We start from the raw sequence: 15,387 nt of genomic DNA, 5'->3' as shown, positions 1-15,387 counted from the left end.
AATCGTGCTTTGTAGTACATGTCGTAATCGGATCTTGTCCACCTTGTGCAATTCTTGGCTCAGAATTTGATACTCCTTCACCCGAAACAGTCCCGAAAATCTCGAATCGTCTACGAAAATATTAAAATATTTTCTTCGAAACCATAAAGCAATGATTTGTCTAAATGAATAATTACGTATGATATATTACCCCTAATAACATGATGCATGAAAAATAATAATGTGGCAAGGAATGATACATTCAAGTCAATAACACTCACCTGAAAAAGAATTCAAAAACAATTGGATAAATACTATTAACTGCTATTAACCACAAAGTGTATATCTTAGCAGGGATGATATACAAATACTGTGATCAATTGTTTCTTGAAGAGGAGTATACAGTCTGGTCACCTGGTAAAATGAACGAAGAACTTAGTAAAAATGTTCGAAAATATTTGTTCGAAATAATGGTATGCATATGAGTAAAAATAATATAGAATATTTTCATTACAATTTAGCTTAAAGGACATGACGATCCATGATCGTCATCACATAATTTGGATAAACGTATGACCCAAATAGAAGCTTTGTTGGGATCTAGGTCTGGCCCAGGTGGGCGTAGTAATCTGTCACTGTTTGTTCCTTACCAAACCTGAAGATCGATTAATGTCACAATTTTTATCCAGAAATCTAAAGTGATGATATAATAACATAATAGAGAAAGCACAGGGACCTCGGCAATAACAGACAAAGAAGATGATTCTGTCTTCCTTCGTAGGTTAGTGATGTACACATCCATCTCCCTTCATAGTCACAGTCCATAGTCATTATGTAACTCATTATGGATAGTGTTATATTATGTCTATATACTGCGTAGCAAGGAACTAGTGACCAGTTAAAGCATATGTTGTACACTAGCCAGTCTTGTAGATGGAGATCATCCAGTATCCGCCACATACCGTGCTTCTGTCACCAGAACATGGTGTGTTGCATTTAGTGTCGGGTTGCTTGGTGTACCCATCTTTGATGACATCCCCACAGTAGCATTCTCTTCCAGCCTGTAATCAGAAGTAGCATGTGCATTACTGTATCTGATTTCCTGCTTAACTGGAAATGTGGTGCTCGTCACGATAAGACAACGATCAGAGTACAATTCAGCTGGTCGCTGGTGGAGTATTTTATGGTTACTGTCCTGGTGTGCTGGTCTAGTGTCTTGGTCTGATATATTGGCCTAATGTATTGCTCTGATGAACTAGCCTGGGGTACGGCCCTTATATATTTGCCTGATGTATTAGTCTTATGTTCTGGGATCATGTACTTGTGAATGAGTGACTTTGGTTTAACGCCACCTAGAACAGTATTCCATTTATATTACAGCATGTCAGCTTGTCAGGTGTATTGGTGTGATGTACTCATCTGATGTATTGGTCTGAAGCATTAGTGTGATGTTCTGGGTTGATGTACTGGTCGGGTGTACAAGTCTAGTGTGTTTGTCTGATGAGCATGGAGGCCTGTGTCGATTAAGTTTGTGCCTCGATAGTATGTACATTGTTACTGCTGAATAGGCCAAATGTGCATCCATTAATATCATGTGCAAGTACACTGATATAAATGTTTCTTGCTACCCTGATGTGGGTGATACATATCTTCCCACTGGTAGGATATTGTTTCACTTAGTTCACCAGTATCGTGCTACGAATTGACATCGTATTGAATTTGTTACCATTCTAATTGTAGTAGCGAAGGAAAAATATTTTTATCAATGCGTAATCTATGGAAGTTTTCAGTTTCTCGTTTTGTTAAACATCAGGTCCACGTAGACGGTTTTTAGTCTGAAATAAATAATAAATACACCTGTTTTCTCTATCAAGTCAGATTTAAATTAAAATATAAACACATCGTCACATGGTAGTCTCTGTTTTCTGCTAGTGACCTTCCTCGACCTGGGCCAAGTATTGCATGGAAAGTGGGGATGAAACCTGGCTTGATTTTATAAACAGCAAGGGCTAATTTCTATTGTAACTGCTTTGAAAATTTCACCGAATTAATGCTTCTTTCTGTTGCATGGTTTAGAGGTTGTGTACCTCAGTTCCAAAGTAGATGTAGTTCATTCCTTGGCAATGCAGCTTGCAAGTGTCAATTGTCAGGCCAGAGGTGTCCTTCATGTAGCCATGTGGAAATATACGGACCAGTTCATCGTTGTAACATCCAACATATGTGTGTATATCTGTGGGAATATAATAATGTTGGTCACGGGATCACTAAAGATACTACCTGATACGATTAGCCCAAAGTAATTGGCCATGAAATGCATACAAGTTGAACGTTGTCATGGAAATGATAGAAAGGCGCGCTCACCACTAAACATGATGAAAAAGTGAAATTTGATGGCAAAGATGAGTTAATATCAACAGCAGAACATTATGGCCTAGTATCGCCAATTACAACAGCTTATAAGTCAATGTATGAATTAAAATTTGCCCGATGCATACGAAATGCTTGAAGTAGTTTGCTATTATTACTACTGCTTCCGGAATGTGACACAGAAATATCCAATTTCTAACACGATAGTTGCTATTTTGGTGGGATCCGTTAGACATGGTAAAAAGGTAGCTTGTAAACTGTCATAAAAAAAATACATGCCATGAAAGGAATCTGCAAACACTAGCCTTGTACAACTTGAATACATGATGTTTGAAAAGAAGTTTTCTGCTATGAACACTCCTTCCGGAATGAAGACACAGAACACAGAACATATTTCATCTCAAACATGGAAAAAATAGAATAATCTGTTATCGGTAACTCGGGCATGTATGAGGTATAGGGTCTTTTAGAAACATACTCATCTGCCTTTGATTTCCATGCGCGAAGCCTGAGATTTTTAAGCGAATATATAGTCTTGAAGTTAAGTTAAGGTACCGACGTTTACTACAATATCTGAAAAACTATTGGACCTACTCCAGTCAAAGTTGGTATACATAACTGGATATAACATTTAAAGACAATCGGTGCATGAATAAAAAATCTGTCTATTTAGCTATCACTATATTTCATCAACAACCAATCCTGTTCTTCACGGGTGGAACGAGCATTCATTGTAACTTCTGACATCTGCATAATGATACCCCTGCGTCACAGGGCCATATGACACAGTTGAGCCAATCAACTCAACTCGAAAGATGGCTGTTTCAGTGAATGCTCGTTACCTTAAATTAACTTCCAGACTATATCTTCAGGAGCGTACACGCTCAGGTCGTTTATAATGCCACTGTTTGAATAAGGCAGATAAGGTATTCATTCGAGCATTGATGTCGTTCACCATACTTACTTCCTGCCATCTTCTAATCTTGAGTATGTTTTCATTCGTATCATTTTCCCAGGTATTTTGCCCCGTGTGTCAAATGAAATCTGTTTCCTTTGATAATCTGGACTGGCTATTCTCTTACATTAACAATTTCCTTTACAAATACTTTACGTTAACTAATGTACATGAATTCGGCTTTCTAATGTCAAATGAAATGTTTTTCAACGTAGCCCAAACCCTCTGTCCTATATTATCCCGCTGTTACACATGAATGTGCATGTGTTGTCACTGAAAGGTCACCAGCCATAACTGGACAACGGAATCTTCCCAAGGATGATCGTCTTTCAGATGGAATGCATGAACCGGTTGAGTGACTTCGGACAGAGCAAGAAAGGATTAAATATCCCTGAAGACTATATAGTACCAATACAATTCTGTGATGTGATTCTAATTGTGATTGATACTTTTGAGTAATTACTATAATGTGTGACTATTACTATATTGTTATAACTTGTGCAGGGCCATGGCTTCATGACTTTGACCAAATAGCTACATGAATGCGTATTCATGTGAATAAACCGATCACAACCCCACAGAGAGGTATCTCACTACTTCAGAACATCGACATACAATCTAAATCATCAACGTCAAACACAGTTCATGTTTCTTTCTGTGTCTGTTTTTCTGCAAGCATTGACAATGCATATGATGTAGAATGTTATTGCTTACCCTTTTAACTCGTAATGTGTATACCCTGTTTTTTCGCTTTGATATTATATTTTATATTTTAGATTAATAACTTAGGATCAGTATGAGCAAAACGGTTACAGCGAGATCACACACCCTACATTTAGCTCCTAGTTCTGTTTTATCTTGCCATTGTCAACTGTGGAATTCGACATGATTTATGAAAAAGGAAGTGAAATATAGGTAACACTGCATCAATATTCACAAAGGATATGTTATTGTGGACAACTTATAACTCATCATAGAGTAGACGCTCCTCCAAAAACTGATCCTCTTGGAAAACCACCCTCAAAAACCTTTCTTAATCATCTAACACAGGACAAGTATGTGACGAAATTTAGCTCCAAGTATTAAAATAAACACCAAACACCAAAAAGAGAAAGAGTTTTGTTTGAGATATCGGTATTGAATAGGTAGGAATGATTATGTCTCTGACAATTAGAGACTAAGACACATCAATCTCTTTATAGCCCTCTGAGTAGGAGTTTATATAGAATACAAACTATATAATGATATTCACACAGACAAAACAGTGGTGTTACTACATAACCTAGGCATCACAACATGAACTAAGATTTAACATCATCAGATGAAAATACTGAAATAAATATACAGAACGCACAGCAAAAAAGTGTAGGTTTCCATCTTCTGGAATCCTTCCGGATACCTTCCGGAAACCTTCCGGATACCTTCCCATTTTGGATCCGGCCCGGATACCTTCCAGAAACCTTCCAGATACCTTCAGCAACATCCAAATTTCTTGGTATTTTCAAGATATTTTTTTATGCACCCCCCAAATTTTGACATTTTTTGGGAAGGTTTCCGGAAGGTATCCGGGCCGGATCTAAAATGGGAAGGTATCCGGAAGGTTTCTGGAAGACGGAAACCTACAATTCTTTTGCTGTGATGTGTGTCTAGTATCGGACATTTCTGGGATGGGTGAAATTTTCAATGAACAGTTAACAGAATAAGTTAGCAGCAGTACACGATAGGAAGAAAAGGTAATATCTTACTTGTTCCGAAAGTTCCTACCCATAATTCATAGCCCCCATGCTCCTTTAGACACTGACAACGTCCATCTTTAGAAAAGAAGAAGCTGCATCTGCTGACGTTTTTGCAGCAAATCGTAGCACATGTCAACCTGTTTGTAACATTAAAGCTAATGTCATCTGTCAACTCCACATTACTGCTTACTTTCCTCAGAGCATTTTGGTCAACAGTGGCATAAACGGAAAAAATAAAACAAAGGCCACAGATATAAGTGCCAGTGATCATTTCCTCTGGTGGTCTACCGTCTAAAGGTTCATCTGAAACATTTGTGTTATCACTACATACAGAAATGATATTTAACAAATAAAATATTTAATGGAAGGATAAAGAAGGTATAGATTATCTTGTTTAAGGTATGCCTTGACAACATGGTCTCAATTATTGATTCTACAGAAAATGCAAACTAGATAGTATGTATTTAAGAAACATAAACGGTATGTAACGGATGAATATAATGTCATAAAGGACTAACTTAAAAATTACAAATGTTGTAACCTAGCCACATCTCAACCAGCACGCTGCAACCTATTCGTGTTGCTACCAACACACTGTAAACTATTCCCGTCTCTACCAGCACATCGTATCACAACTGTAAGATGAGCAGAATAAATAAGATTGACAGCTAAAAATGCTCCACAAAGGCTATCGCATCCTACGCACGAGTGTTGTGGTATTCTGTGCGGCCCGTTCAAAGAATAATCATTCTTGTATGGGATGTTTCTTGTAAACTCTCGTTTGTTCTAATACTTGATATTAACATTTATATTTCATGATCCCCTGCTTTGTTAAAGAGGATAATAGTGTTGATACCAAGTGTTTAGACCCCATAATCCCCTGCTTTGTTAAAGAGTATATTAATGTTGATACAAGTGTTTAGACCCCATAATCCCCTGCTTTGTTAAAGAGTATATGAATGTTGATACCAAGTGTTTAGACCCCATGATCCCCTGCTTTGTTAAAGGGTATATTAATGTTGATACCAATTCTTTAGACCCCATGATCCCCTGCTTTGTTAAAGAGTATATTAATGTTGATACCAAGTGTTTAGACCCCGTGATCCCCTGCTTTGTTAAAGAGTATATGAATGTTGATACCAAGTGTTTAGACCCCATAATCCCCTGCTTTGTTAAAGAGTATATTAATTTTGATACCAAGTGTTTAGACCCCGTGATCCCCTGCTTTGTTAAAGAGTATATTAATGTTGATACCAAGTGTTTAGACCCCATAATCCCCTGCTTTGTTAAAGAGTATATTAATGTTGATACCAAGTGTTTAAACCCTGTGATCCCCTGCTTTGTTAAAGAGTATATGAATGTTGATACCAAGTGTTTAGACCCCATAATCCCCTGCTTTGTTAAAGAGTATATGAATGTTGATACCAAGTGGTTAGACCCCATGATCCCCTGCTTTGTTAAAGAGTATATTAATGTTGATACAAGTGTTTAGACCCCGTGATCCCCTGCTTTGTTAAAGAGTATATAAATGTTGATACCAAGTGTTTAGAACCCACGATCCCCTGCCTTGTAAAGGAGTATATTAATGTTGATACAAAGTGGTTAGACCCCATGATCCCCTGCTTTGTTAAAGAGTATATTAATGTTGATACCAAGTGTTTAGACCCCATAATCCCCTGCTTTGTTAAAGAGTATATGAATGTTGACACCAAGTGTTTAGAACCCATGATCCCCTGCTTTGGTAAAGGGTATATTAATGTTGATACCAAGTGGTTAGACCCCACGATCCCCTGCTTTGTTAAAGGGTATATTAATGTTGATACCAAGTGTTTAGACCCCGTGATGCCCTGGTTTGTTAAATAGTATATTAATGTTGATACAAAGTGTTTAGACCCCATGATCCCCTGCTTTGTTAAAGAGTATATGAATGTTGATACCAAGTGTTTAGACCCCATGATCCCCGGCTTTGTCAAAGAGTATATTAATGTTGATACCAAGTGTTTAGACCCCATAATCCCTTGCTTTGTTAAAGAGTATATTAATGTTGATACCAAATGGTTAGACCCCATAATCCCCTGCTTTGTTAAAGAGTATAATAATGTTGATACCAAGTGTTTAGACCCCGTGATCCCCTGCTTTGTTAAAGAGTATATGAATGTTGATACCAAGTGTTTAGACCCCATAATCCCCTGCTTTGTTAAATATTATATGAATGTTGATACCAAGTGGTTAGACCCCATGATCCCCTGCTTTGTTAAAGAGTATATTAATGTTGATACAAGTGTTTAGACCCCGTGATCCCCTGCTTTGTTAAAGAGTATATGAATGTTGATACCAAGTGTTTAGACCCCACGATCCCCTGCCTTTTAAAAGAGTATATTAATGTTGATACCAAGTGGTTAGACCCCATGATCCCTTGCCTTGTTAAAGAGTATATGAATGTTGATACCAAGTGTTTAGACCCTGTGATCCCCTGCTTTGTTAAAGAGTATATGAATGTTGACACCAAGTGTTTAGAACCCATGATCCCCTGCTTTGGTAAAGGGTATATTAATGTTGATACCAAGTGGTTAGACCCCACGATCCCCTGCTTTGTTAAAGGGTATATTAATGTTGATACCAAGTGTTTAGACCCTGTGATCCCCTGCTTTGTTAAAGAGTATATTAATGTTGATACAAGTGTTTAGACCCCGTGATCCCCTGCTTTGTTAAAGAGTATATTAATGTTGATACAAGTGTTTAGACCCCATGATCCCCTGCTTTGTTAAAGAGTATATGAATGTTGATTCCAAGTGTTTAGACCCCATGATCCCCGGCTTTGTCAAAGAGTATATTAATGTTGATACCAAGTGTTTAGACCCCATAATCCCTTGCTTTGTTAAAGAGTATATTAATGTTGATAGCAAATGGTTAGACCCCATAATCCCCTGCTTTGTTAAAGAGTATAATAATGTTGATACCAAGTGTTTTGACCCCAGCGAGTTGGCCTTGCTTTGGTTACTGGTGGCATATAGCCTGTGTTTCAAAACTGTATATATATATATATATATATATATATATATATACTATTGGTATGTTTAAATATGTTTCATGAATTATTTCTAAATAAAGTATACTCAAATGTTTTACAACTTTTTAAACAAATATTTTGCATAAATGACGAAATTGTAAATATATTAACTTGGTCTCGTCGCTATATGGCTGACATAATGTCGATGCGACGTTAAATTTTAACTCACTCACTCACCCAAGTGTTTAGAACAAAAGATAAATATTGACGACCAGGTTATATTTCTCAAAAACTTACTGTTGATAGGTAGATGACATTCTATATATATATACCGAGTGGAGTTTCTATATATGAAACTCTTCACCAACAAAATCAATACAAAATATATATCACAAATGATAGAAGGGGCGTTTTGCTACCAAATCTGAGTGATCAGAAAAATAAAGCCAACTCGAAATTTGCTGAATAATTATTCAGCCTCTCAAATCATCAAATGAAAAAAAACATGCCTAACTGTTACCTCGACTGTGTATGTTTTATTTTGTCATTTTACACATTTGATTATGTACAACTGTTATTGGGTTTGTTTGATAAGAAATTAATGCGTCTTTAATCTTGAAACTTGTATCTGCAATTAAGTTGGCTCTTATGAGAAGGTGAGAACCTATTGTGATCTTGAATTTATGGATAGTTGTCAGAATATTAATTTAATTGGACCGTTTGTTTAATTTTAAATTAACTGAACATATCACAGCTATATCGTATGCAATCATCACTCATGCATTCATCACGTGTGTTAATCAGGTATAACTTGAAAGTTACGTTTTCGGAATTTCGAAATGCCGTGATCCACAATCTGTGCAAAAAAGACCGAGTTATGAAAAAGAAATCATGTCACAATTGAAATATATTATGTTAAAATACACTTACAGCTTCTGATTTCCTAATTAAGTGATCAAATAACTTGTTATGGGTGACATATCAAACAATGCCACCTATATGGCCTGTATGTTATCTGAGGAAGAAATCAGACATGGATTTGATGGTACATTTGCTGGACCCCGCAACATGTCTCTCTTTGTACGGAGTTATATGGAGCTACAGTACAGTATTCAGGTTTTAGAGTCAAGGTAAAAATTGACAGGACTGATGTATAGTTTTGGTAGATTCTTTCTCAGTTTACATACTGGACTTATATGTGGAGTTGTATAATATGTCAGTGAGTGAGTGAGTTAAAATTTAACATCACATGGGCAGTTTTTCAGCCATATCGTGACGAGAACATTAATAATACTTGAATTTAGACGAATAAAAATCTGTCATCGACGGAGAGTGTATTAACTAGTTTAGAAGTAAAACTAGTTGCGCGAACAATTAAAAGCACAACCTGTCATTCAACTACACATTATAAAAATGGGCTATAGATCACCAGCAACCACAATTAGGCCACCATACTGGGGACCGTGGGGACTTACGATACGTCTGCTACCTACACGGTTCCCCAGCAGGTTTTACACCATCGCTTCAGCTGCTGGTGATTGTGGTAAATTTTTATATGTCATGTATACCAAGTTCCAACAAATTATGTAGTGATGCTTACATACAATGATTATGTTATTTGAGGTCTTGTCAGTTGGAACAACTACAAACGTTTCATGTAAATCAGTAACAGTAATGTTTGTGACAATTTGATCTATGATTGATCGGTATCATTGATGTGGTGTTCCAAATAATAGTTAATAATGAATGCAGAAATACAATCGGTTTCCTTACAGAACACAGAAGTCCTAAACACTAGCATCTTTTAAGCAATTGATAGACGTGGCAGGTATTTCCAACCCTTCGTATTCAGCACAGTGATTGATACAAGAAATACCATTTGGAAAATATTAATGAAAATATTCAACAGATTGAGTTCAGTTTACCAATATTATATATTGAAACCTTTGAAAACATATTAAACATAATAATTACTGGCGCATTCTATTAAATGTTTTGGGTTGGTATAATTGTGGATTCGCACCCCTTTTCACCCCGTTTATGTTATATATGCACCTTACCCATGCTCGTGGGTTTCACCGACGTGGTAAACGTCTGAGACCTGTATCACTTCGGGCTTTCCTCCCACATTAAGCTGACACGCCGTGATAAAACTGGAATACTGTTAAAAGCGGCGTTAAACCCAACTCACTCACTCACTCACTCACTCTCTTACAGAGACTCAACTGATTCAGGATCTGAGACAGAAATAGTCATCTTTGTATCAGACATGACAGTTCTCCCACAATGGCTATAGCCACATGTACACCAACTCCCTGCAGCTGGTGGAACAAAGGGATATATCAGTTGTCAACTAAAATATTCAGAGTATGCTGTATGCTACAATGGAACGATCATGTCTTTTTTGTCTCTTATTTGAGCGGATTCAGGCTGAGAGGTAAAATGAGCGTGTAAGTGAGTGTGGTTTTACGCCGCTTTTAGCAATATTCCAGCAATATTACGGCGGGGGACACCAGAAAAGGGCTTCACACATTGTACCCATGTCGGGAATCGAACCGGGTCTTCAGCGTGACGAGCAAACGCTTTAACCAATAAGCTACCCGACAGCCCCTTAATGATATTGACATGAATGCAGTAGTATAATGTACAGTTATTATTTCATGATTTCCATTGTGTGGAGTTTAGTGTCATTCACGGTTTACAATCAATATTATTGAATTTTCATATGTTTGAAAGGTTGTAATAGAAACCAGAGAACCTTGGCAACCCTACTAGTGACATCTACGTTCAAGTTGATCCCATAGTTTCTTTATCTAGATTGTATAGTTAACGAAAACCACAGCGGTGTTGCTTCAACGAAGAATGTTCTATTACGTATGCTACACCTTTGCCGAATAAACCATATGAAACCGACACCTGGAACTAGTCATTACTGGTATGTTTTTAATGTATGTTCTGGTTGTCTCAGAGAATAAAACTTTGGCACCAGTGGCGTTGTTTTCGGCGACGTAATCGGAGGTAAAACAGGTAAATCGGGTAAATCAGGTAAATCGGATTAACCGGGAAAAACGTCTAAATCAGGTAAATCGGGTATATCAGGTAAATCAGGTAAATCGGGTATATCAGGTAAATCAGGTTAATCAGGTAAATCGGGTTAATCAGGTAAAACAGGTAAATTGGGTGAAACAGTTAAATCGGGTAAATCAGGTTAATGAGGTAAATGTTTAAATGTAAAGGCAACTTGCACTGTCCTTCGTCATCACTGGCACATCCAAAGCAGAGTGTACCTTAGCACCATCAGACGTCCTCTGAATGCTGCGGGATTAAGAACCAGAGGACTAATATGTGTTTATTTGTTTGTTTGTTGTTTAACGCCGCACTCAGCAATATTCCAACTGTATGACGACGGTCTGTAAATAATCGAATCTGGTCCAGACAATACAGTGATTGGCAACATGAGCATCGATCTCCACGTAATTAGGATCGATGACATGCATCGACCAAGTCAGCGAGCCTGACCATCTGATCCCGTCAGTGCTTAGGATAAAGCATAGATGCCTTTTACGGCAAGCATTGGTTGCTGAAGACCTATCCTACCCCGCGTCCTCACGGGCCAGAGGACCAATAGGACGTTCTCTTCTCTCATCTCAACAAATGTGGGGCCGTTTGGCCTGGTGTCTGGAGGGAAATGGAAACATCTTATCATCAGCTCATCATCCAGGAAACAGTGGCATGTGGTGGCGGTTTATTGGGGGTTTGGGGGTGTTGCTCTTTTGACTATAAACTTGATTTAGTCACAAGCTGTGACTTACCATCTCAAGAAAAATAAACGCCATTGAGACTTTGCCTTGGCCTTCTCCAGGCCCAAACTTGAATCCAGTCGAGCATCTATGGGATCAGTTGGGACGTAATGAGGATTGATTTAGTTATACTTTGTCCAATCGACTACATTAATTGCCAAAAGTTTGTTCATGGTACCAATTCATGCTAAAAAACTGTTGTCTGTCATCGATGTGGATGTCGAAGCTATGAAGACTATACTTTTGAAGCTCTGACAAAATGTTTTAATTGCACGGAATCACACATGGCACCTTGTGTTTAAAACTGAGTCAGCTGTGCAACGGATGAAATCAGAACAGAATATTCGATACGTTGATGCACGAAAGATAGCTGCTGGTACTTCTTCTGCAGGACCAACATTTAATCCTTGCATCAGCCAGATTGTACATGGGTCAAATACCAGCACAGTCCAGCACATCTTTCTCTTTCAAACGAGCAGTGCATCCCCTGTTTCCATGCAAGCATCGTCTATAAATGTCCAAGTACAAAAACAACCTACCGATCCTCAATCGACTGCCGTTTTAACATCCAATATTTCTTTTACACTCTGTTCATTATATATCGCACCGTCACCAACGCTTCACATTAAAGATCTTGATAAACTTAGAAAGCCCGTCTTACTCGTTGGCAATGGTCATAATTCTTCATGGGGTTATACTGGCTATAATGAAAAGGTAAAATGCTTGAGGACTTTCTCCTTAAAGTGAGTGAGTTGGGTTTAACGCCGCTGTGAACAGTGTTCCAGTTATATCGCGGCGTGTCAGCTTAATGTGGGAGGCAAGCCCGAAGTGATGCAGGTCATAGGTTTCTGGCATGCCCAAGGGACGCAACTCTGCACAGCGAATCGCAGCGCCTTAGACGAATGGGCCACCCGTGCCCCCTCTCCTTAACGAGAACCTCTGCTTATTAAATGAAGGTAGTAAAATATTTACCTATAAATTACACCCAGCAACTGGTACATACCCAGCTCTGGACTAATCTGCATCAGATCCATCTCTTTTTAAAGTCTTTTCATTGTCTATTTATAATAACATGTATGTGGTAGCGATCATATCCCAAATGTACACGAAACTGTCAGTCCCTCAAAGGATGTACCCATATGTGAATGGACGTTTACAAACGCTTGATAATAGTTGTGTTGTGCTAAACATGATACTTCTATTCTTGATTTGGATTAGATTAAAACTTTTACTGATACATTGATTGCTATTGCCAATGAAGCTATTTAGATAAATATCCCTCCCAGGATAATTTGAAGAATGTCAATAGTACTCGAACTACACCTTGTGCATGTATGAAACTGAATAGGCGAAAGATCGGGAAACATTTTATTCCAAAAAAAATACACATACTCCACTTGACAAAGTGTGGAATATAATTAGAATTATTACTTGCCCGTGAAGAGATCACCCATTTAATAAACATACAGCTTTATTACACATTGTGTAATACCAAAACGCGTGCTTATGTACTCTCGGAACACGTTTCACGAACAAATATTGAAAGCTCTCAACATCCCTTGGCTTATTCAACGACATTGCGTGTGGAGTTGATAGATCACTGAGAGGAGCTTATGCACACTCGATGACACCAGCAACCTTGTTGCTAGGCTGACGTCACATGGCATTGTTTCGACGATGGATCTTGCATCAAAATTCCACAAATTACGTCATCGGGTATTGTGACGTTATTGAAAACTTTGAGGTGCAAGGCCCGTTCCACAAGGCGATCGTATTGTAGCGCAACGACGGTCGTTGGTCTAAGTTAAAGTATGTGAGATGCGAAAGTCTTAGCCCTACGATACTTTTGTGAATTCTAAAGGTAGACCCGTTGTATGGTATGAAATTCATACGTTTCAACTTTTGACGTGTTTGAAGTATTATTCTGTTAAACTCAATTGGACTATGTCGTGGATCATGTAGGTGTCAGCCTATTCATACTCAACAGTATAATTCAAAAAACGTTATAAATTGCAAGTAATAAATAAAATACTAAACTCGCTCCCGTGTGAAACCAATTTTATGAAACTCGTGAAAAGTTGTGGTATCTGACTCACTTTCGCTCGTCAGATACCACAACTATTCACTCGTTTCATAAAATTGGTACAACAAGGGAGCTCGTTTAGTATTCTATACATATCAAAGGTAAAGGATCTGCTAATTATGACTCTACGTCCCCAAAGTATCACAATCTACAAGAACAAAACATCTTCAGTGCTGTAGCAATCCGGGGGGCAGGTAGGGCAGTTGCCCCCAAGATTTTTTTTATAGAAAACAGTTTTATTTGAATCAAGTTGGGGACAAGTGATACTTGTACAAATATTCGCCCTCCCCTGTCAGAAAAAGTTAACTACGGCCTTGATCTTAATTCTAAATCTGAAATGTCAGAAGTTTATAACGAACCATTTTCCTTCAGCGACAGGAGGCCCATGATGCAGCTTCTGTTGTTGAATTGTTTGTGTTTGAATACGTTTCAAGAGTCATGAACTTACAGACTTATCACGAAATCATCTTTGTATCGACTTACACCAAAGGGAACTAATGATATAGATGTAGGTGCCCTTGAGGTGTACAATCATAATATCGTGGTTTTGCATCTGAACGCAACATCTAATCACAATGAAATTTCCCATCGCACCCAAACAGCAACCGATAGACATGCACACAACAATGAACTTGCTCACTCTGAAAACCAGAAATTAGTTGTATCCGTCCACGATTTCATCATCAAGACAAAACGTTTCAGCTCCTCACAAATTAATAATTAAATAAACCGGACAATAACCTCATGATTGACTATTACTTTTGTTACAAACGACTTGTTAGACACACACAAGCTGTAACTTTCTATTTATGTTTTTGTATCTGATGTTATATGTACAGACATATTATTTAAATAATCTCTATATCGATGACGTCACATCCTTCATTTCAATATGTAATATATGTTGTATGGGAGCGGTGTTAACATAAGCTGTAAAGCTTGTTCACCAATCCCAACTCATTTCAATGAATAAGAATATGTTTAAACCAGACATGCACACAGAAGCCAAAGTGTTGCGCCTAGTGGGGAACTCACAATCACTGATGCAGTTGATTTAAACACGCGCTTTAAAATGCATTCGAGACGGTGTGTCAATGAATTGTGGGTAGGAGTGAAACGTGGGGGAGGGTCTTTAATATCCCAAGATGCCCGACTGTTTGGTAAATCAAAAAGTTTAATTGATCGTTTGTACGTCCAATGAGACTTGGCTGGAAAAAAACCGACACCTAGACAAGATTGTCTCATTATATATTGCACTACACATTAAATTTAAATCTGATTTTCTGTTATCCATAGAAAATTCCGTACAATAACAGGTTGGCGAATGTAAACTACCATTAAAACCCGGTTCCATACGGCCCTCCAGGAGCAAGGCATCCTGGGAAGCGTGGAATCGTAACAGCTTACGACAGACGACAAAGATAGGGATGATTTAGTAAACACCAGGGACGGGATGT

This window comes from Haliotis cracherodii, unplaced genomic scaffold (assembly GCF_022045235.1).
Source record: "Haliotis cracherodii isolate W230 unplaced genomic scaffold, xgHalCrac1.p SCAF_25, whole genome shotgun sequence".
NCBI classification, from domain to species: domain Eukaryota; kingdom Metazoa; phylum Mollusca; class Gastropoda; order Lepetellida; family Haliotidae; genus Haliotis; species Haliotis cracherodii.
Note: the sequence above shows the minus strand (reverse complement) of the source record.